Source organism: Sarcophilus harrisii, chromosome 4, assembly GCF_902635505.1.
Source record: "Sarcophilus harrisii chromosome 4, mSarHar1.11, whole genome shotgun sequence".
NCBI lineage: Eukaryota > Metazoa > Chordata > Mammalia > Dasyuromorphia > Dasyuridae > Sarcophilus > Sarcophilus harrisii.
The window spans coordinates 449858796-449881367 of record NC_045429.1 but is presented as its reverse complement, the minus strand read 5'-3'; the positions used below and the strand labels follow the sequence as shown (position 1 = coordinate 449881367).

Here is a 22572-nt window from a genome sequence, read left to right as displayed (position 1 = left end):
ACTGCTAGACTTGCACTGGACTACAGCTAACGTCGCAGGGTCCTGTGGGTTACGTGAAATACATGGTCTGAGCTTAGGCTTCAACAGAGACAATCCCAAAGAACTCATCCCTCCAGAGGGAGCCCTGAAAAATGATTTTTTCCTTTATTTTTCACAGCTCCCCACAAAGCAACATGGTTCATGAAAAATGTTTTGCATGACTTCCTATGTATAATAAGCATCATATTTTTTGCTTCCTCCGTGGGGAAGGGAATTAGAGGGAGGAGAGAACTTGGACTGGAAAATATTTGTCATTGAATTTGGTGGAGGAGAAGAGGCAAGGCAATTGGAGTTAAGTGACTCACCCAGGGTCACACAGCCAGGAAGTGTTAAGTGTCTGAGGTCAGATTTGAACTCGGGTCCTCCTGACTTCAGGGCTGGTGCTCTATCCACTGTGCCATCCACCTGTCCCTTAAAATTAAAATTGGATCACAGATCTGGAACAGGAAGGGGCCTTGGCTCCCTCATTCTACAAATGAGAAAACTGAACCCAAGTATCTAAGTGACAATCTGGAAGTCATGCAGGTGGAAGGTGGGATTTAGACTCAGATCCTCTGATGTGTGTGTGTGTGTGTGTGTGTGTGTAAGTACAAGCTTATCTATATTCTGAATTACCTCTTCCCTCCCTCTCTCCTTCCCTCCTTTCCTCCTTTCTTTCCTCCCTTCTTTCTTTCCTTCCTTTCTCCCTCCCTTCTCTCCTTCCCTTCCTCCATTTCTCCCTCCCTCTCTTCCTTCCTTCCTCCCTTCCTTACTTCTTCCTTCCCTTCTCTCCTTCCCTTCCTCTATTTCTCTCTCCTTCCTTTCTTCCTTCCCTCCCTTTCTTTTTCTTTTAATAGCATCTTATTTCTCCCTCATACATATGACAGGAAAATGTTTAGCCTCATTTTTGCAAGATTTTGCGTTCCAAAGCCTTCTTCTTGGTCCAATTGGAGAGCCACCGGCCCGCTAGCCTGCGGGAGAGGCGGGATCACTGTGACCCGGGGCACCCCAGCTTTTGAAATGCTTCACAGAGAGGAAGCGATTATCGAAAGCTTTAGGGACCCCATATTATTTTGAAACTTCCTTTTGAGCTAAAGGGCCATTTTCTGCACGGCAGAACATTACAGAAACATATAACCCTGCAATTAGCCGAATGAAAACGACCTGTTACCTCCAATGGCATCTGGCCCCCGGTAAGGAGAATAATTCGGCTCCTTTGTCCCCTTCTGCGTCACGTGATGCAAGTGCAGGAATATGTACAAATAGAAGAACATGGTTGGTATGTTGTGGCTGGCTGTCTTAATCAAACAAAATTACAGATAAAGACTGTTTTGGTTACCAAATAGTCAATTGCCATTAGCTACCAGGAAGTACTCTTTGAGCAATCTGAGGGCAGAGTTTTTCTCTGCAATTGAAACTGCTGAGACTCCTCTGAAGGGGCGTTTAACAGAGTTCATTCAAAAATGTGATCTTATAAAATAATTGATGAATATCATCATTTCCAAGGAAATCATTCCATCCGAGGATATTCATGGAAGCTCAAGATAAGATTAATTTTCTGCTGATGGCTGGTGTTTTAGTTGTTCGCTTTTATATGTTTTGGGTACTGAATTCGCCTTGAAAAACCCTTCCATGCTGATGAGCGCTGTCATGTTCCTTAGAAGTGTTGTCGTGTGCTTTGAGATCTCAGCTGAATCCACTGGGGGAATGCTTGAGTGGCCTTTGACCTCATGAAAAAGGTCTGGTAGAGCCCCATTGCTTCTCCACTAGCACAGACCCGAAATGATGCCCATGATGCAGTTCTGCGCACATGACGTCTTTGTTCTCTGTGGGCCCTGTGCTCTCGGACTGGGATTTGGGGCCTTTCTCTTAGACATGGAGTCAGTCTGGTTGTAGAAGCGTTAGGAGCATCCGCAGCCATCACAGAGTTAGAATGAGATCTCCCCTCGGGGAGGAGGATGAATGTCATGGGGAACTTGTCACCCCAGCTCCCAGAGACTATGAAAGAAAGCCCTTGGCCCTGGCTGAGGGAGGAGAGGACACTACTTTGTGACTACACTCTGAGGACCTCAGACCTTTCCATCTGTCCTGCAACTCTACCCTCCTACAGGGACTGCCTCCCCCTACTCAGATGGGAGCCTTTCTCTTTGTATCCCTGGTTTGGGGCACGGGGTTTGGCCCCTACTCTCCATCAGTTCCTTTTACTGAGCCAGGAGACCCTGAATTTGAATCCCACCTCAAATTCTTATCAGTTATGTTAGCCTGAGCAAGTCACTAAAACTGCTCTCAGCCTCAATTTTCTCATCTGTAAAATGGGGTGATAATAGCATCTACCTCAGAATGATATGTATTGATGTAATTAAATGAGATGTGTATATACACATATATTCATACATATATATATACATATAATCATATGTATGTAGATACTTTGCAGATTTTATATTATATATAAACTATATGAACTGTAAAGTATCATAAAATACTAGATATTATTAATAATAATAAATTCTGTTATTACTAATTTAGAGACCCACTGTGTGGGAAGGTCCCTTAAATATCATCTCATCAAATGTCGCATCAAATGCACAGATCTCAGCACTGTCCACCCCTCGGGGCTTATTTTCCTTGCCTGAAGTCTTAAAGGTCCCCCGGAGCAGGAGGCCTCCGGCCCCATCTCTGAGTGTTCCAGTTGCCTTTTGTTGAGAGGGCTCCCGGGAAGTCTTGGTTCGGCCTTCAGAGCCACCCCGAGCGAGCCTAATCCCTCTTCCACCTGGCAAGCCCATCGGCTGCTTGAGCGTGTCCATGTGCTTCCTCTTCCTTTCCAGGCTGAAGATCCCCCACTGCCCCTTCAGCCATCCCTTAAATGACCTTGTTTTCTCGACTTTTCCTCGTCCCGGCGATCTGTCCAAGTACCTACCTGCAGTCAATGAGTCAGCGTGGTGACACGGCTGCCAAAAATCTAATTGGATTTCAGGCAGGCGGCGTTGATCCGAGCATCCAGATCTGGGGGCGGGGGGGGGGGGGGGGGGGGAGGACAGCGATCCCAGGGAGCTCGTTTCTGGCCTTTTGCGAGAACATTGACCCTCTGGACCAAAGGGAACCGGATGGTGAAGGAGGCCACGTAATGAGTGCATACAGGGAGGGAACTGCCTGGGCTTTGCTGGAAATAGTGACTGTAGGGACACCAAGAAGGCCAAGGTCGCCGTAGCCCATAGCAGTAAAACGGGATCCCAAGCATTGCAGCTTTCGCCGAGAAATCACAAAGAAGGAGAGGGGAGCACGTGCTCCTCATGTAACAGGCACTTTCTCCCGCTCCTCGTGGAGCACCGGGGCTGCCCTCCAGGAGAGCTCTGGGACCAGGCCCTGGAGCCAGCGGCCATTCCTGGAAGTGGCCCATCAGCCAGCCGCTCTTGACTTCCCAGCCCTGCTAATCACCCTACGTAGGTAGGTGCCGCAGGCCCTTGAGAGTAGGGACCATCTTGCCTTTTGCATCTTTAGCAGCAGCAGTTAGTGCAGGGCCTGGTGCTGGGGAGTCCTACTACACCCCTTCATTGTCCACAGGGTGGCCCTCAGTGCCTTGTGGCCCGGGGAGACGTCCTTCCACATTGACCACCCATGTATTTGTTTGTTTGTTCAGGGCCCTTTTTTTGCCAGTAATGTTCAGCTTTGGTTTTGCGTCCCGCTCTTTTCAGCATTTCTGTTAAATTATCCAGCAAGAAGCTAGAGGGCCCATGTCGGTAGTTGCCCCCGTGCTGGAAGGCCTCGGCCGACTTTACCTGGCAGGATCCCGGGAGTGTTCCGCTGAGGTATTTTCACAGGTAGAGAGCGGGGAGCCGAAGCGAACAAGGTGCCGTTTATCAGACTGCCCCAAGCCGCCATTTTGGGAAGCAGCAATGGTGGAAGTCAGTGGCTCCAGGCTTCTTGTTCCACCTTGGGATCCAACCACCCTCCTGCCACTGGGGAAACAGCACAGAGGAATGGGGCAGCTTGTCCAAGGTCACACAGCGCAGAAGTTAGATGCAGATTGTCTGAACTCCCAAGTTCGTTCTCTCTGGGCTGTTTTTAAAATCACCATCTGTGGAGTGATAAGTGAGCACCTGATGTCGAGCAGGCCTGAGGAAATGTCTGTTAAGTGAGATAGAGCTGAAGTGTGTGAGAACCGGGAAAATATTTAGGGTTTTGGTTTTTTAGCAAATTCAGTATCAATCAAAAATATGATTTAATTAATCAGCTCTAGAAAGGTCCAGAACCAGAGAATAACCTGAAATTCAGGAGCATCTGTTGCACAGAAATTTGTTTTTTAACCTACCAAAAAACAACAGGTGAAATTTTTTATTTGAAAGTAAAGTTATGATAAATTTTTTATCAGTTGACACATCTGGTCCTTCTATTGTTAATGGAAGGGAGGAAGGAAAGGAGAGGGAAAAAAAAGAGAAAGGAGAGGAAGGAAAAAGAGAGAAAGGAGAGGAAGGAAAAAGAGAGAAAGGAGAGGAAGGAAAAAGAGAGAAAGGAGAGGAAGGAAAAAGAGAGAAAGGAGAGGAAGGAAAAAGAGAGAAAGGAGAGGAAGGAAAAAGAGAGAAAGGAGAGGAAGGAAAAAGAGAGAAAGGAGAGGAAGGAAAAAGAGAGAAAGGAGAGGAAGGAAAAAGAGAGAAAGGAGAGGAAGGAAAAAGAGAGAAAGGAGAGGAAGGAGAAAGAGAGGAAGGAGAAAGAGAGAAAGGAGAGGAAGGAGAAAGAGAGGAAGGAAAAAGAGAGAAAGGAGAGGAAGAAAAAAGAGAGAAAGGAGAGGAAGAAAAAAGAGAGAAAGGAGAGGAAGGAAAAAGAGAGAAAGGAGAGGAAGGAAAAAGAGAGAAAGGAGAAGAAAGAGAGAAAGGAGAGGAAGGAAAAAGAGAGAAAGGAGAGGAAGGAAAAAGAGAGAAAGGAGAGGAAAGAGAGAAAAGAGAAGAAAGAGAGAAAGGAGAGGAAGGAAAAAGAGAGAAAGGAGAGGAAGGAAAAGAGAGAAAGGAGAGGAAGAGAAAGAGAGAAAGGAGAGGAAGGAAAAAGAGAGAAAGGAGAGGAAGGAAAAAGAGAGAAAGGAGAGGAAGGAAAAAGAGAGAAAGGAGAGGAAGGAAAAAGAGAGAAAGGAGAGGAAGGAAAAAGAGAGAAAGGAGAGGAAGGAAAAAGAGAGAAAGGAGAGGAAGAAGAAAGAGAGAAAGGAGAGGAAGGAAAAAGAGAGAAAGGAGAGGAAGGAAAAAGAGAGAAAGGAGAGGAAGGAAAAAGAGAGAAAGGAGAGGAAGGAAAAAGAGAGAAAGGAGAGGAAGGAAAAAGAGAGAAAGGAGAGGAAGGAAAAAGAGAGAAAGGAGAGGAAGGAAAAAGAGAGAAAGGAGAGGAAGGAAAAGAGAGAAAGGAGAGGAAGGAAAAAGAGAGAAAGGAGAGGAAGGAAAAAGAGAGAAAGGAGAGGAAGGAAAAAGAGAGAAAGGAGAGGAAGGAAAAAGAGAGAAAGGAGAGGAAGGAAAAAGAGAGAAAGGAGAGGAAGGAAAAAGAGAGAAAGGAGAGGAAGGAAAAAGAGAGAAAGGAGAGGAAGGAAAAAGAGAGAAAGGAGAGGAAAGAGAAAGAGAGAAAGGAGAGGAAAAAGAGAGAAAGGAGAGAAGAAAGAGAGAAAGGAGAGGAAGGAAAAAGAGAGAAAGGAGAGGAAGGAAAAAGAGAGAAAGGAGAGGAAGGAAAAAGAGAGAAAGGAGAGGAAGGAAAAAGAGAAAGGAGAGGAAAGAAAGAGAGAAAGGAGAGGAAGGAAAAAGAGAGAAAGGAGAGGAAAGAAAGAGGAAGGAAAAAGAGAGAAAGGAGAGGAAGGAAAGAAAGAGAAAGGAGAGGAAGGAAAAAGAGATAAAGGAGAAGAAAGAAACAGAGAAAGGAGAGGAAAAGATAAAGAAGAGGAAAGAAAAGGAAAGGAGAAAAGAGGGGGAAAGGAGCGTTTCAGGGTCTAGCTAAGCTTGTTTGTACTAAGTTTAGGAGAGAGACAGGCAAACTGGGTGATGGAAGCAGCTTCATCTCAGTCGAGAACTTTGGGACCCTTAGAATTGCTGAGAAATGCAGCATTTTGGTGAGGAGCCAAATCCCTGTTACCAGAATTATTTTCATCAGAATTGAGGTAACTTTTCTCTGATAGATTTTTGATGGGAACTTTGTCATTTCTAAGAGTCCCTTCAAAGAATGAGATTCTGCTTTTACAGGAGAACGTCCAGACTCTATAGTTCCAAAATCCCCTCATGGGATAGATAATTCTGGATCTCATCTAGGCCTCCTGACTTTACAGATTAAGAAATTGAGACCTGGGGAGTCAAGTGCCCTAAAAAAAATAGCATTTACAAAGTTCAAAGTAAATGGGTGTGAGCCTATGACCAGACTGTGTGTGTGTGTACTTGGGAAAAGGGGACATGGATGATATAAAGACAAAATGTACTGAAATATGGAAGAAAAGAGGGGAATAATTACAGGAAACTGATGAGAGAGGAGGAGCCCATGAGCCTGAATGTCCCTGGCACAGAATCATTGGTGTAGTCTGGGCAGGAACTTTATTTCAGCTCCTTCATTTCACGGATGGGGATGTGGGAGTCCCAGAGAAGCTGCCACTGGGCAACACAGCGGGCTGAAGATCAGGGACAGAGCCCAACTGCTTCTGGTCACTCGGAATTTCATCTTCCTGAGTTCAAGTCCAGCCTCAGACACCGTAGCTGTGGGACACCGGGCAAGTCACTTCACTCTGTTTGCCTCGGTTTCCCCATCTGTAAAATGAGCCAGAGAAGGAAATGGTGAAATGCTTCAGTATCCCCGCCAAGGAAACCCCTAAGGGGGTCGGGAGAGTTGGACACGACCCCAAGATGGTTACAGGGAGCCGCATCTCTCAGGGACACTCTGACAGCTTGTCTTTTATCTCCAGGGCTTAGCACATAGTAGGTGCTCAGCAAATCCTTGCCGATTACCGGTCAGTTCCAGCTCTTGGTCCTTGGTCCTAGGATTGTGTCACTTGTGCTCCTGTCTAAGTGTGGGAGGGACAGAAGAGCAGCCCCTTCCCCAGGCTTCTCTTGGGGTGTGGTGCAAACATATTGGGGTTCTTTTAGAAGCGGGTAGGTTTGTGTGGGTGTGCACACGTGTGTGCATGCGTGTGCACGCGTGTGTGTGTGTGTGAGAATTCCCTCGCAGTCAGTCCCAAGGCCTAATTAATACAGTTTCTTAGTGTAGGTTTGCTGCATGATGGCTCAATTAGGGGAGCAGTAGATCTGTGGTTCAACATGCGGGCCAGCTTCATAATTGAAAACACATTTTCTTCTCCCAAGTTGCAGCTGGTTTGGTTCTGTTCATGCAGAAAAGGATATAACCTTGCATAACAGAGGAAGTGAACGGTTGAGAGAGAAGCCAAATTCAATTTCAGTCAGATATTTGGAGGATAAGTCCATGATCTATGGAAGCTCGGCAGTGAAGAGTGTGTGCAGGAGGAGGGGAGTGCATTCAGCAGTCTATTAATCACGGCCAGCCCGGGGGTGCCGCCGTGCGCGGCCCTTACATGAGCGCAGCTCCTCGCCCGGGCCTGGACAGCAGCCAAGCCCTCCAGAAGTTAACCTCTTAAAGACCCTGAGCTGCTTTCTGTTGAATAAATGTAATTTTGTGGTCAGAAATAAATGCTTGTGATGTAGCAGGAGCTTTGAAAACAACAGTGAGCCAAAGCGATTACAAATTGCTCTGTGTTTTGGAAGTCAACAGCATACATCAAAATTCCGAGCTCACACCGCATTGATTTAGGCCCAGAGCTCTGCAGCCATTCAATAAAAGGCCTATTAAACCATTGTGGGTAATGAACAGTCCAGAGCAAATCTAATATTTTCCGTAGATAATTATTTTGAGCATCCTCTTGGTGACTGACAGTGGGCTTCTGGGGTGTTTGCAGCGAGACATGAGAGAACGCGCGTCGTTTTAAAGCCGGCCGCCGGGCTGGTCTGGTCGGGGCCGGCCCCGTCCGCTGCCTTCGGGAGGTGGGGGGGGGGATGCTCACTCTGGCTCTTGGGGGGCGGTGGGCCGTGGGGGGGGATGGGGATCCTGCGGCTGCAGAGGCCTGCTGGCCGGTCCCTTGTTTCACCAGTGAGGACCTGGAGACCCAGGGATGTCAGATTCGGCATCTGGACTCGGGTGGGTCATTGCCCTCACCACCTGCTGTGAGGGAGACAGGGAAGAAGAGGGTGTGTCGGATGGTGAGGTGCCCCATGGGGCCTCGGTTCGCTTCTTGGATCTGTCCACGTTTGGCCCCCTTGGTGCTTGGCTGCCCAGGGCTACTTCCTGTTCCTTCCCAGGCCGTTGGATCTCTTTCCCATGAGTGACTCCAGCCAGATCCCTCCCGGGTACAGCCTCTGCTCCTCTGCAACCTCCTGCGGGTCCATAATCTGAAGTTAGCCTCTCTGGTCTGGCCCCTGTCCTCCAGGGTCCGCTTCTGGGGTCCGCCTCCAGGGCCCTGCAGACCCAGAAGACTCCTCCCCTCACCTGCTGGCCCACTGAGGGCAGGAAGACAGCTGGTGTGACCTAGAGACCCTTCCCATCCGGTCACCCTCCTCCGGACCCTTCTCCAATGTTGTCCTGGGTCTGAGCTGTAAGGCAGACCTTGCTAGGAGTTCTGGCTTTGGTGAAGGCTTCCTTGGGGGCTTGCTGTACGTATATGTATGTACCTGTGTAGATACATGATTATTTCACTGTTTTGTAGTCATCACCCTCCCCAGGCACATGTATGTACATGCGTGTGTCTACATCCGTAGCTATATGGTGGTTAGCTGGCCAGATGGAAAGCCTTTGAAAGCTGTTTGCCACTTTGTAGCTCCTTCTCACAAGTGAACGCCTTGGGCACGAGGAGGCTTGGGCTAGGTCTGAGGTTCAGAGGTCATGTGGAGGAGGGACGGCAGCAGAATATCGAGAAGAAGCCGAGAATGAGAGGCCGGAAGGGCCCCGAGAAGGGGGAGAGGGGACCGAGGGCAGCTGTTCCTTTTAGGGGAGCGCCCTTGGGGGCCCTTGTGCTCATCCCGGTCTAATCACGGTCGTTTATGGAGGGCTTCTAGCTTTACTTCCATGATCTCACGGCCTCCTCAGAACACCCCGGGAGGTACCCCTGCAGTGAAGAGGAGGAAACAGCCTGGGCTAGGGGACCTTGCCAGGATCACCCTGCAAGGATCTTGGGCAGAATCCAAAGTCAGATCTTCCCAACTCCATGCCCGGCCCTGGAGGGGACCTTGAAGGCCACTGCTCCGGTTTTACAGGGGAATGAACTAAGACCCAGAGAGGTTGGAGGGCGAGTTTTATACCCTCAGATAGAGGTGGAGGACTTCAGGATGAAGTCACTGTTGTGGCTGTCACTACCGTGCCGTCCCTGTGCCCGTCCCCAACACCCTGTGAGTCGACCAGTCCTGTGTAGCTCCAGACCGTGCAGGAAAGCAACCATCTGGGTCAGATGCTTCTCGGCCTTCCTTTGGCCCGCTTCACGTCCGCAGGTTGGGTCGCAGAGACATTTAGTATTTAAGTGGGGACCCTTCCCTGGGCAGCCATCAGCCAAAGGGGCCGTGCTGGGCTGAGCTCCTCTTGGTCTGAGGAGTTCCCATGTGCAGGTGCCATTGTAATGAGGCCATTTCTTTTTGCAGAACTCCCTTCCTGTTGGAAAGCTCAATCTTGTTGTTAATTAGGTATTACCAATGCTCCATTAATCTAATAAAGTCATTTCATAAGAAAAATGGGTGCCAAGGGCCAGATTTTTAAAGGGAGGATGCGGCTTATGCATGTGCAGAGTGTTTGAGTCAGAAAGGGACCACTGGGTGAGACCGGGGGCACTGGGCTGGGGCGCCCGGTTCTTACTAACAGCCTCTTCCCACCACAGCCAGGGCCCTGCATGTAGCTTGCTGTCCCCCTCCCCATCACAGGCCAGAGTCTTCTCCACCCTCCCTCTCATCCCCTTACTGCTCCCCCATCCCTCCTATTCCTTTTTCCTTAGAGTTGAACCAAACCACCACCTTCCATTCCTTGGACTGTGGGACCCCGGGCTGGCTCATCCAATCTGTCAATGAGGCAAGCATTTATAAGCGCCTCCTTGTGCCGGTTGCTGGGTTACAAACCACCCATAGAGAGGCAAAAAGGATGCCATCCCTGCCTTCGGGGGACTTCTATTCTAAGGGAGAAACTGAGGGCTCTTTTTTATCCTGTGAAATAGACCTAATTCTTCTTTCCCCTCTGCTCCTTTCTTCTTCTTTCTCCTCCATTCCATCTTAAATGAGAATCTGGAAGGAAAGAAAGGTCAAGAAAAGACAAGAAATAAAAAGCTATTTTAAAAAAAAAAAGAAATGAGAAGAAAAAAAAAAAAGAAAAGAACAGGGAAGGAGAACCACCATGGTGGAATACTGGGTTTCCAGACTTTGAGTGTGATTGTCAACACTCCTTGCCATCCTTAAAAACTGAGGACCCTTTTTCCTCATAAAAAGGATTGATGATCCTAAAGAACTTTTCTTTATGGTGGCTGTAGCTATCATTCTTTACTATATTAGAAACTGAAACACATATTTTTTTAAAAAGTATTGATTCTTTTAAATAGAAATATTAACACCTATAACACTCAAATTCATTTAAATAATACTTAATTCACTTAAATAAAAATATTAGTTCACTTCATTAAAAATGTTCACTTACTTACTACTTAAATTAATTCATTTAAGTGATATTTAAATCAATTCACTTAAATAAAAAAATTAATAAGCTTAATAGTTAATTTACTTGAATAAAATATATTAATGTGCTTAAATAATACTTAAATTCATTCACTTGAATAATAATATTAAATCACCTAACACTTAAATAAAAAAATTAATTTACTTAATACTTAAGTTAATTCACTTAAATGACATTTAAATCAGTGCACTTAAATAATACTTTAATTCACTTAAATAAATAAAAAAATGTGATGACATGTTAGCATAAATAATATATTTTTGCGAAAAACAACCATTTTCTGAAGCAAAGATAAAATAGTAAGCAGAGCAGCATTGTTTGACATCTTTTTGCCACTCTCACATCCACCTTAATAGAAGACGGCTCGATTCTCATATCAGCTTCTGCATTCATTTTGTTGGGATTTGTTGTTTAGGTTTGAAGTATGAAGGGATCCGGCCTTGTACAGATATGTTGTTGGAAAATGGAGGAGTATTTTAATAGTCAAGTCATAGTTTCCAGTTTTTATGAAAATAGAGTCCCCCGAGAGGGTTTCAAGACCCCCGAGTGTCTACAGACCACACTTGATATTGCTGATATCATTGAGTCAGGAGACCTGGGCTGTGATCTCACTCTTGACCAGTCCCCTCTGGCCTCTCGTAGCTCTCTCCAGGCCATCCAGTGGTCCTTTCATCTCTCTAGATGTTTTTGGGGTCTGTTTATGGGCATTCCTTGACAGTATGGACTTGGCTTCCTCAGCTGTCCAGGTAATAACTAACCCTAGCTTCCTAGTTCTCGATAACTACTCATTATTAATCATCCCAATAGTCGATCATGCGTCTGAATCAGTGGGTCACATTCTGTTCCTATAAATGGCTGCCAGTGGGCAGGTGGAGGGTGGGGTACCGATTTCCGTGAGAACTGTTGCTAAATTTGAGCGTTGTGCCGTGTGGCGTGTTTAAATTGAGATCCTTAATCTTGTATGCTGGCATATGTCATTTGTGCATTCAGCTCAGCCGGAGAAAAGGGATTACAGATTTTGGGGAGTCTTATTAGGCCATCCGAGGCTAGAAAACAGCCCGAAACTGGTTCTTTTGTGTGAACTTTGAGCTGGGCAAAAGATATCACTAAAAACCAGAAAAGCAGAGAGTTTGACCTTGGAAAGCAGAAGGAGGGCTCACTCCCACCCTGCTCTTCTCCCTACTGTTGCTTATTTCCCCATAGTTGCAATGGTCTTCGGGAGAGTCATAATATTCCAGCACGATATCGAGTTGCTGTTATCTCCCCGTAACTGGAACGCTTTGCCAAGAATTGTATTCATGCACTAACTTGGAGAAATGCTGGGCTCAGTCATTGTTGTTTTTGTGTGTCTGTTCTTTTTACATGGCTGTGCTCAGATAAAATTAGAACTTGGAAATTTGGGGCTGGGCTCTGATCTCATCTGGACTTAACTCTTAGAACTCTCACTTGGCTTCTGGCACTCCTTGTGGCTCCTCAAGTCAGATGGCAAGTGCAGCCGTGATTGCAGCCCGTCGTCTTGTGTGTGATTTGCTGGCCTTTATTGGCCTCCGGTCCCGAAGCACAAAGATCGATAGATAGATGGTTTGTAGTCGGCCCTCAGTCATTAGCTTGTAACCTCCCCTGCTGAAGGCCGGGAGCTGCTCCGTGACGCGCCGGCAGCTGGAAGTCATAGGTAAGACATCCCTGCCTCCAAGGATTTTAAGGGAGTTGGGCTTTGGGGCTGGGTTGATAAAGACATAGGGAAGAAGAAGCCACTGTCCCCCTCATCCCTGGAAATTCAGTTTATCTAGGGTCATCTCATCGGGAAGCCTGTGGGCTGAACATATTGGGACTTTGTAGACAGATTCTCTTCTATCCAAATATAGCAAAGCCTCTTGACGTCTGGATTTATCAATTAGGCAATGACTCCAGTTCTAGTTATCAGGTTTTTGGAGGAAAGTCACATTTAAAATTAACCTGTGGCATTGCAAAATCTAGATTTCACTGAAACATATCCTGCTTTTCCCTCCCTGCCAGCTCTGAGTAAGTCAAATAACATTTTAAAGCATTTCATAATGGGCTGATTTTAGTGGAGAAGACTGCGTGTAGTAGTGGGGAACAGAGCTGGTCTCCAGCAGGAATCGGAGTTCAAGGCTCGTCTCAACCACTGACTGTGTGGCAAGTCCTCCAAATGCCCACTCCCTCCCCCAACTCCTGGAGGTCACCAGGTGCAGAGTGGGTGTAGATCTGCATGGGGAAAGGACTTTACCCACCAGGAGTTTCCCAGATGAATGAAACTGTAGCCTTGAGCCACAAACATTTTTAAGCAATCAGCAGGAGGGACAGGATCACAATGTGATGAAATCGGCTCTGAAGCCTCTTGTGGCTTAGGACTCCGCAGAAAAGTGATGTGGGCAGGCGGGCACTTTAGAAACTCTGTTTCCCCCTGCATCAGATAAAGGGCCTGAGCCAGATGGTGTCCCGAGTCCACCAACCCTAGATCTGGAACTGGGGGTCGGATAAGAGGGAGCCACCTTTTCTTCCAGCTGGGTTCCAATGGCCTCCCAAGACCTCTCAGTCTAAAGGCCCGATCTCTTGGTTTTTTGTTTGTTTTTTTTCTGGGGCCTCCTTCCCAAGCTTTATCCTACTGGTATTTCATTGATTGACATTCCCCCCTTGTTGTCTGTGGGCTCCAGCAGCCAAGGGTTGTGGGCACACCTGGTTGGGATGGTGTGGGTCACGTGCCGCCGCTGTGAGACTGGTCAGCAGGGGGGTTGAGGGAGCAGAGCCCTGGTGACTTAAAAGGTCTAAATAAATGAGCGCTGCTATTATCATTTTTGCTATTGCTGCTTTTCTTACCTGTCAGAGAAGGACCACAATCCCATCATCCCCTCCCCCTAATTCAGGTCACTGTTGTGAAGTTGCTCATCTTAAGAATCAGAGCCACCAGGGGCCCTAGAAGTCATCAGGCCCGGACCCCTGCATTTTACAGATGGGGAAACTGAGGCCCATCTGTGGCCTCTCAAGTAACGAGCATCAGAGGCCAATGAGAGTTAATTTTAAGATAGCTTTCAAACAAATGGTAAAAGCTCTCTACCAACATAAGAGACTATCATGGCTGAGCTCACTTTGACAGTCTGTATAATGAAGGATAAAAAGTATATGTGCAGAAGCCCCCTGTGACTGCCCAGCCCAGGCCCAAGGGTCCCCTCCAATCAGAAGGGGGAGCAGCCATACTGCGTTACCTTATTCGGAGATCCCAGGTCTTACCTGGGAGCATCATGTTGTCCCCCGCAGTTACCGATGAGGATCCTCAGCCTGTTGCCTGTGGCTGGTCCCTGGGGCTGAGTCTGTGCAGAGAAAGATCCGGGGGAGGGGGACCAGGGTCTCTGAAGCCAGATTTGACTCCAGGCCCCGTCCTCTATGAGCTGTGATCCCTTCCAGCTCTGCATTCTGATGAAATTCCATTGCTTCACTGGTGAGCCTCAGTTTCCCCATCTCTAAAACAGGTGATGATAATCGTTACCTGTCTGAAAGGATTCTGTGAGTGGCCCATGTTATCAGCCAGTCTTTGACGGTTTTTAAGGGCCTTGTGCTGGGCACCCACTCTCCAGTGTCTGCAGCCCCCAAGGGGCTTACATTCTCTTGGAGGAGCGGGAAACTCTTTATAAATAGTGCTTATAGAGGGTGGGCAATTCATTTTTCTTGAATGGGGTCCTAAGTTGTGATTATCAATGTGGGGTGATCCCTAAGTAAAAACTCCCCAGTGTTAATGGAGACCTAAAGCTCCCACTAGCTTCCAACCTTGAGCGCTTCAGAAGAGGTTAAACTCGCACTCGAGACCAGCTCTCCCCCTCCAGCCCAGTCTGCCTTTCATACAAATGACAAGGTGCTGTTGTGGGGCTCGCCCTTCTGGACCAAAAAGAAGCATCCGTGTTCGAGTCGGCTTTCCCTGTCTCCTCCCTTTGAGTCGCTGGGGTACGTCTGGAGGAAGCCGAGCCATTGCTAGCGACGGCCATGGGGGCCCAAGAGAACTCGAGGAATTCTCCCCCTTGTCCTCTGGCCTCCATGCTGGCCGCAGATGGTCAGCGGATTCCAGAGTTCTGTCTCCCGTTTCCATTCTGCCCATTGGCTTTTGCTGTGGCAGCAAATCAGAACCTTTCCGAAAGCTGTCCATTGGTCATCTCTAATGTCTCCCAAGATTCTGAAAACTAGGTTCTGTTTCCTTTCCTCTTTTCCCAGGGTCATAGATCAGGGGCTTGGAGGTTCTGAGAATGCTGCAGCCTTGGGGACGGGGAGGCTGTCGTGGGTGGCAAGCAGCAGAGACGGGTCTTAGGGTCACAGATCTCAGGGTGGCAGCGCCCCTTTTCCAGCCTAGCTGAGGCCACTGTCAGGTGCAGCCTCCTCACAGGGTTCTGAGTCCAGAGTCTGGGACTCCGTGGTCACTATCCTTTCGGCTGTTCCCACTGCCTCCTCTGAATCCAGGATTCCTATCCGTTACAGCCCACTCTTTTTTTTTTTTAATTATATTTAATTTGTTCAATTAATTAAAAAAAAACTTTGCCTCCCCCATTGAGTAAATTTTAAATTTTTATTGGTATCTTTTGCTTTTATATTATCTTTTCCAAACACATCCCTTCCTCCTCTCTGGTGAGTCATTTCTTGGGGGAAAAAATAAAAAAGAAACAATGAGAAAAGCAATTCAGTAAAAAAAAACAAGTCAATGCATCACCCACTTCTAATGGCGTATGCTGTGTTCCACATCCCTAATCCCCCACCTTTGTATAGGGGAAGAACTATCGACTCATCCCTTCTTCTTTTCAAATTATAATCATTGTGCTCTTCCTTAAAAAAAAGAAAAGAAAAGAAAAAGAAAAAAGTTAGACTGGGGACATCAGAGTTTCCAGGAGACATTTCTTTAACACACCTCTTTTGAGGTTGGGATTGGCTCCTCCGCCTGCCTTGAATCCCCAACCTTTTGTAAGCCCATCTCCCCCGGGACTGAGCAAGAAAAGGGGCCATGGATCACAGAGACCAGAATCAGGAAGGCCTAGAAGTCTCCCCTCTAATGCCTCCTGGCTGTGGTACCCATGTAAACAACCCTGATTTGTGATAAAGGTTCCATAGTGGGGGAACCATCTCTGTGGGTATGGGAAGAATCTTCGTTGTGCGCTCCCCACTCTGGTGAAATTGTGGGGCCGGGCCCATCCCGGCTTGGGCGCCCCTCAGACGTTAATCCCAATTTAAGCAGATACCAGCATTTCCATTTTTGTTTTCCCAAATTCACTTCTCTTTGGTTTCCTTTTTCTTCCTGACCCCCCATCAGTTTCCCATCTGTAACTGACCGGCTGAGCTTATTATTGTGCCAACAGCGTGGCTGAGATGAGAAGAAATGGCCTCTGGGATCCTGTGGCAGGCGACGCGGGCCGCCATCCATTGTGATCTGATGACGTTTTCCTGCCTGAGAAAGCTTCCCAAGGACATTTCATTTTCGAGGGAAGAAAAATGTAGCTCTTACATTTGCATGTCTCATTTCAGAACATATAAAACTAATAAGTAGAGAGGAAGGAACGTTTCATTTCTGGGCTGATTTTTAATTAAGAAAAAGCATATTCTTCATCTTCCCAATTATGAGTACAGCCTTAATGACATACAAACTCCAAAAAACAGCATATGCTAACTCATCCATCCCTCCACTTTTTGTTAGCTTGTGTCAACGAAAGCCGCTGCTTAATTTAGCCGGGTCTTTATTTTGAAGCTTCTAAAAAGATGGGTGCGGATTTTATACACGGGAAAAGGCCAAATTTGGCCCGAAGGGCTCGACAGGAATTGGTTCTTAAGCTCTGGCAAATTCTCCCATTAGATAAATATATACATCCTTGTTGCTTCCCTGAAACTATTTCAAGGGTGTGAGTGGGTGGGCACTATGGGCAAAATATTCAGCTCTAATTTCAACTCCTAAGTCAGGAGATTCTTCCAAAGGCTGGGCCCTGGGAGAAGCCGCGTGGTTTATTTATGCTTTTGCCATGGACTTCTCATTCCCAGCTCCAGAATGAACCAAGAGGTCCTAAAAAGGATAAGGGGGGGGGTGTAAAAGCAGCCCTTTCAGATTGCAAATGTGGCCACGTGGGGAGCTTGGCTTTCCCACCGGCCGCTTCGTCCGACGTGATGTCAGGGGTGACTCTCTGCTGTGCCACTGGGGTGGAAGGGCCGGGCCAGGCCGGTGGCCAGATGTGGATCAGGACTGAGATGGCTGACTGCTTGGTGGCTGGAGAGCCCAGTCTCCGACTTCAGTCGGCCTCAGTTTCCCTGCAGGCTGGGTGTTCCTGGGTGTAGTGCTGACCCTACGGAAGCCTCGGTTCCCCTCTGTGAGGGGGTGACTGTGAGCCCCTGGATGGGCCACTTAGCTGCCCAGTGCTAGGAGCGCTCTCAGAGACCCCAGGAACTGAAAAGGAGGCTCCTGCTATTGGCCGAGGGAGTGGACTCCCCAAGGAAATCACAGACCTGGGTCTGGCCCATCTCAACTTGGACCCCCGGCCTGGCCCTACTGCACCCGGCCCCTCGACCTGCCTCCCCCGGCCTGGCTACCCCAGGCCTGGTTCACTCCCAGCCCTGGCCTCCCAGGACACCTTCTTTGCAGCACAAGTTTGGTTCCTCCCGCCATGTGCACGTGCATTGTGCCCATAAAGGGGGCTGAGCGAGAGGGTGTTTGCTTGGGCCTGCTAATCCTTCAGTGTCACAGAACTCCCAGAGTTCTGTGGGAGAAGGTCCCCCTTCCTGGGATAGTCTATCCCCCTGAGTGGCCCACCCTACCCCCTTCAGAGCTTGAGAAGATGTGATCCCAGTTATCTTAGGCTGCAGTCTGGGGGACGCGGCGCGGGGGACAGGAGGGATATGGGATTTCAGGCCCTCCACTGAGCCAGCGCAGACCGGCTGCATGCGGAGGCTTGTTGGCTCCCGGTGACCACATCCTGTCCGAGGCCCCAGGCTCAGCACTTGGTTACATAAGCCTGTGCTTGCAGGCACGGGGCCATGGGCTCCAGGGACCGGGCTCCTTCTTGGTGGGGGCCTAGGGGCCCCCAAGCGGCGTTTCCAGGCAGACCTGTGCAGCTCCAGGGGTTAGGAAATAGGCCAGGGGAGTCAAATATGGCAGGGCCAGCCCTCGGTTGTCAGTGGCACGGGCCAGTGACGGGTACATTCAGCCCACGGGGAAGGGAGACAAGTGAGAGCCCCCGATGGGGGAGCCGTCGGGGGTAGGCCCAGTAATGGAGGGTGCCCATTGTCTGTCTCCTGAATGTGTATGTGTTTGTATAAATGTGTGTGTGTGTGTGTGTGTGTGTGTGTGTGTGTGAGAGAGAGAGAGAGAGGGGGTCCTGCTCCTGCCGCGGTTCACAGTGCTGAGAGGGCAGCAGTTGGCAGAGCGGGCCCCAGCTCCGCTGACGCATTTCCCCCTTTGATGACAAACCTGACCGTGCAGACTCCCACCGCGGCTGAGAATTGGGAAGTTGGAGGAGCCCGGGAAGCAGAAGGGCTCAGCGCCGAGTGTTGACGCTGACACCCCCCCCACAAAGCCGAGTTGGAGTCCAAAGTCCCCCCCCCCCAGAAGGAGCCCAGTGAGTGGCCGCCAGCTCTCTGTGATCTGGTTTTACTTACAGGATCTCAAAGTGGAGATCCAGTGGAATATTACCAGATTAAAAACGCGCTCTCTCACACACACGATGCTTCAGTGCTGGCAAATTTACAGAAGCATTTATGAGAAAAACAGTGGGTTTTCAAACAAAATTCCTAGTTGTCGGAAGCCAAAAGGGAACGGGCTGGAGCGATCCCCTCAAAGACTGTCAAATGGGGCTGTTGAAAAGTGTTGTCAAGCACTTAATGGGGCAGCGAACTTTCTCCTCATTATTGTGGTCAAACAATATAAACTGTTTTCGAGAGAATTAGAATGTACCAGCAACTAAATGAAAGATTGGTCCAAATCCCTAAAAATAAGAAATTATAACTACTCAGGGTTTCACCTTAGAGCCAACCCATTGGTAAAGATAAAACAGGAAGAGAGAGGGGAATAAACGTTTATGTAGTACCTACTGTGTGCCTGGCACTGTGCTAAGCTCTTTACAAAAATTAATTGATCTTCCCAATGACTCTGGAAGAGTTATTTCCATTTTTTCCATTTTAAAATTAAGGAAACTGAGGCAGACTGAGCTTACGTGCCTCGCCCAAGGTCACACGGCTGGTAAGTGTCCAAGGCCAGGTCCCTGCATGTGGGTCTTCTTGACTTGAGGGCCAGCACTATGTCCACTGAGCCACCAGTTGCTTTCATGAGCAATGTTGGACGGTCTGAGGTTCTGGGATCAGAGCTGTAGCATGGGACGGCCATTCTGGAAAACCATTTGGGATTGTGTAACGGATCCTCTGGTCCAGAGAGTTCTAGGAATGGAGCCTGAGTGAGTGACTTAGTGGGACAGGTCTCCCAGACAACCCATGACAGCCCAAAACCTTGGCCACCAATCCAAAAATGGTAGGTGACCATTTTAGTGACTAAACTAGAAGGATCCATACCCGAAATTCAGAGCATCGTGTGAAGAACTGAATGAACAGAGACAGAAAAAAATCATCAGAACCAGGGCGACCACATGGACAGGATCTTGAACAACGTAGAGGAAAGGGCAGAGCTGGTTCACCCGGGATGCCCGATCTTGGCCCCACGGGAAGAGACCGAGTCCGAGTGTCTCCTCCCTGACTTAGCTCGGAGAAGCGGAGGCCTGTGGGTGTGAAATGACGGATGGGCTGTCAGCTCTCCTTAACTGATGTTGGGGTTTGTTTTTTTGCTCTTTCTGGAGTGGAAACGCCCCAGGCTGAATCCCTTGTTTGATTCTTCTGGGTGCAGGTGGGAGGAAACTTGTGTTTCTGGGGTTGGCGCTACCTGCTCAGTGAGGAGCGGCGGCTGCCTGGACTGGAGGGGAGCCCACGCTGTCTGTGCTGCTATGATTTATTCCGCCCGGTGTCTCATTACGGTTTCATGCCGGCTAAAAGGAAGGCTCATCCGCTTAGCGTTGGGTGTATGCGGGTGGCAGAAGGTCATTCTCTCCCAAAATTATTAGGACGTAAGAAATTGCTTAGCCAATAACTTAGAGAGTGCAGAACGCACCAATCAGATTCTTTTAAAGGAATCTAATATGGTTCCCCAGTCTGAATCATATGATACGAAAAAAAAATTCTCACTAAATATACTATTAGATTAAAAAATTAGTCTGTTAATAGACTATTAGATTAGACAAAATTATAGAATTTCTATAGTAGTGTTATTTTATTCAGTACCATTAATAGTAGACGTTAAAGTAGCTTTTCAAATTTATTATTACTTTTATGTTTCATTGAAAGTGAAGAGTTGGCTTTTTATACAGCAAAATAACAGTTTGGACATGTATACTTATTTTGTATTTAATTTATACTTTAATATATTTAACATGTATTGGTCAACCTGCCATTGTGGGGAGGGGGAGGGGAAGGAGGGGGAAAATTGGAACAAAAGGTTTGGCAATTGTCAATACTGAAAAATTAGCCATGCATATATTTGTAACTAAAAAGCTATTTAAAAAAAAAGTGAAGAGTCGGGGCAGCTAGGTGGCACAGTGGATAGCACACCAGCCCTGAAGTCAGGAGGACCGTAGTTCAAATCTGGCCTCAGACACTTAACACTTCCTAGCTGTGAGACCCTGGGCAAGTCACTTAACCCCATTTGCTTAAGCAAAAAAAAAAAAAAAAAAAGTGAAGAGTCTTCCATATTGTACCTTCACAATAACTGAGCTGCCTTGGGGTCTACCAGATGCAGCTTCGTCCCCGCTTTACCAACAAGCTGGTCTAGAACCTTAGGAGGTCACTGCCCCCTGGTTTTTGATGGTAGAAGGTGCACAGATTGTGGCTCCGCCTCCTATGGGCCACGGGCCTCAGTTTTGTGATCTGTGGAATGGGGAGAGGGCCTGGGGGAAACTGAAGAGGTGATCCCCAAGTTGTGAGAGGATCCTTCCAGATGAGGGGATCCTTGCTTTTCTTTGAGAAAGCAGGACTGAAGGGGAGAAGGGGGAGAAAGGCCAGAGGAGAAGCCCGGGCCCTGTTTCCTTGCTCACCCAAGTGGCCCGATGCCAGTGGCTGGCCCTCTGGGGAGGCCTTTGAGGTAACCACATGAGCACCATGGCACCCGATGCTCTCCTCTCACTGAGCAAGCAGAGAAGGGGAGCCCCTCCCAGAGTCTGGCAGGATTGGGGGCGGCGTTCAAAACCTCGCCATCATACAGCGCCTCCATAACCAGGCCCTGGGCCAAGTAGCCAAAGTGTCCTGAATCCCTGCTGGCCCGGCTTCCAGGCCACTTAGGCCAGCAGAAATCTCCCTCCTGGACATCTAGGTGTGATGGCCGCTGGGGGACTAGCTGCCTAATCCCCGCTTGTCTCGGTGCCCTTGTCCGCCCGGGGTGGTCGTGGGATCCAAAGGGGCAGCAATTGCCATGTGTTTAGCAGAGAACGGAGTCCCAGGCCTAGAGGCAGCAGCACTCCCCTCCCTGAGTTCCAGTCCAGCCTCAGAACCCTCCTAGTGGCGGGACCCCCGTCTGCCTCCGTTTCCTCAGCTGTTAAATAAGCTGGAGAAGGAGATACCCTCCCCCCCACCCCCAGCATCTATCCAAAAAGCTCCTAAAAAAAGAAAGCTCACAGGGTCAGAGGTGGCTGGGATGACCGAACAACAACGTTCTTTGTTACCCATGTGCGCTGTCTGGTTTGTGAATTGTGGCGTGATGCTTTGTCCGTGGCTCCCTGCAGAAGTCTGAGGTCTTTTTCTTTGTCCCCTTTAGATTGATGCACTGAGTAAAAGAAGCAAAGAAGCCGAGGCAGCCTTCTTGAATGTCTATAAGAGATTAATTGATGTTCCAGGTAAGCCGGCGGGCCGTGGCAGCTTTCACTCCTTGGGGGGTTTCTTCCTGGCCACCTGTGGGGAAGGGCAGCTACCTCCTGACACTCCTAAGACCCAGGGAGATGCCCCAGAGGATGCAAATGGGAGGCTCACCACCTGCATTTACAAAAATGCTCATTTCAGCCCAAAACTTAGCCAAGTCTGCTACCTCCTGGGGGGTATAGCAGAACATGTGGCCAGTCACAGACCGTGACCCAATGCATCATCCCTATGGTTCTCCCAGCAAGATTCCCACCCTCCCTAGCTGCTGTTCCCCTCTGAAACCGCGAGCTGCTGGAGGGTGGGGAATCCACTGGCATGGCCCATAGAGACTAGCAAATGCTCATTTGTTCATTTGTTTAATCAGCGCCCCATCAGGCATTGGCTGCTGCCCCTCTCCACCCGGGCTTCTGCCCAGCTCAGTGTCAGGCCGAGCCCTGAAGCAGGGACCGAGGTGCTGCCGAGATAACAGGAGCCCCACCCTAGGAGGGTCCCCAGTTCTGTGGGTAGAAGCTCCTTGGAGGGGGAGGGACGGGGACCCTACGCACAGGTGTGTAACTGGTTGTTCTGAGAGCCATAACACCAGGTAAGGGCTGATGAGTGTGGGAAGGACACCAGAGGCCCCGTTGCCGCGTGGTTAGACACAGCATCTCCATGATTCCCAGGGCGCGCACCGGCGGCTGTCAGGAGCCCACCCTCGCCACTGCCTGGGCCGTACGGCCTCCAGACTGGGTTCTGACGGGCAGCAAGAGCCGGGACGTGAGCAAACACTCGTTAAGGATTACTGTGCAGGGAGCTCCCGGTATTGTTTGAGAACAGTGATAAAGCACAGAGGAGGAGAGGCAGCCAATTAAGAATTAAGGCTGTGGGACTTTTTTAAGGAGGCCTTGAACGTCCTCCTAAGTTAACTGT

The 22572-nt window shown here is 48.7% G+C and overlaps 1 protein-coding gene across 1 annotated transcript in view; it reads left to right on the top strand.

The window, feature by feature from the left end:
• CUX1 (cut like homeobox 1) overlaps nucleotides 1–22572 on the top strand; it is a 244211-nt gene that overhangs the window by 79217 nt on the left and 142422 nt on the right. The window contains exon 3 of the mRNA XM_031968006.1: nucleotides 21563–21641. The gene's annotated coding sequence lies outside the window, so the exon portion shown is untranslated. The remainder of the gene's footprint in view (nucleotides 1–21562; nucleotides 21642–22572) is intronic.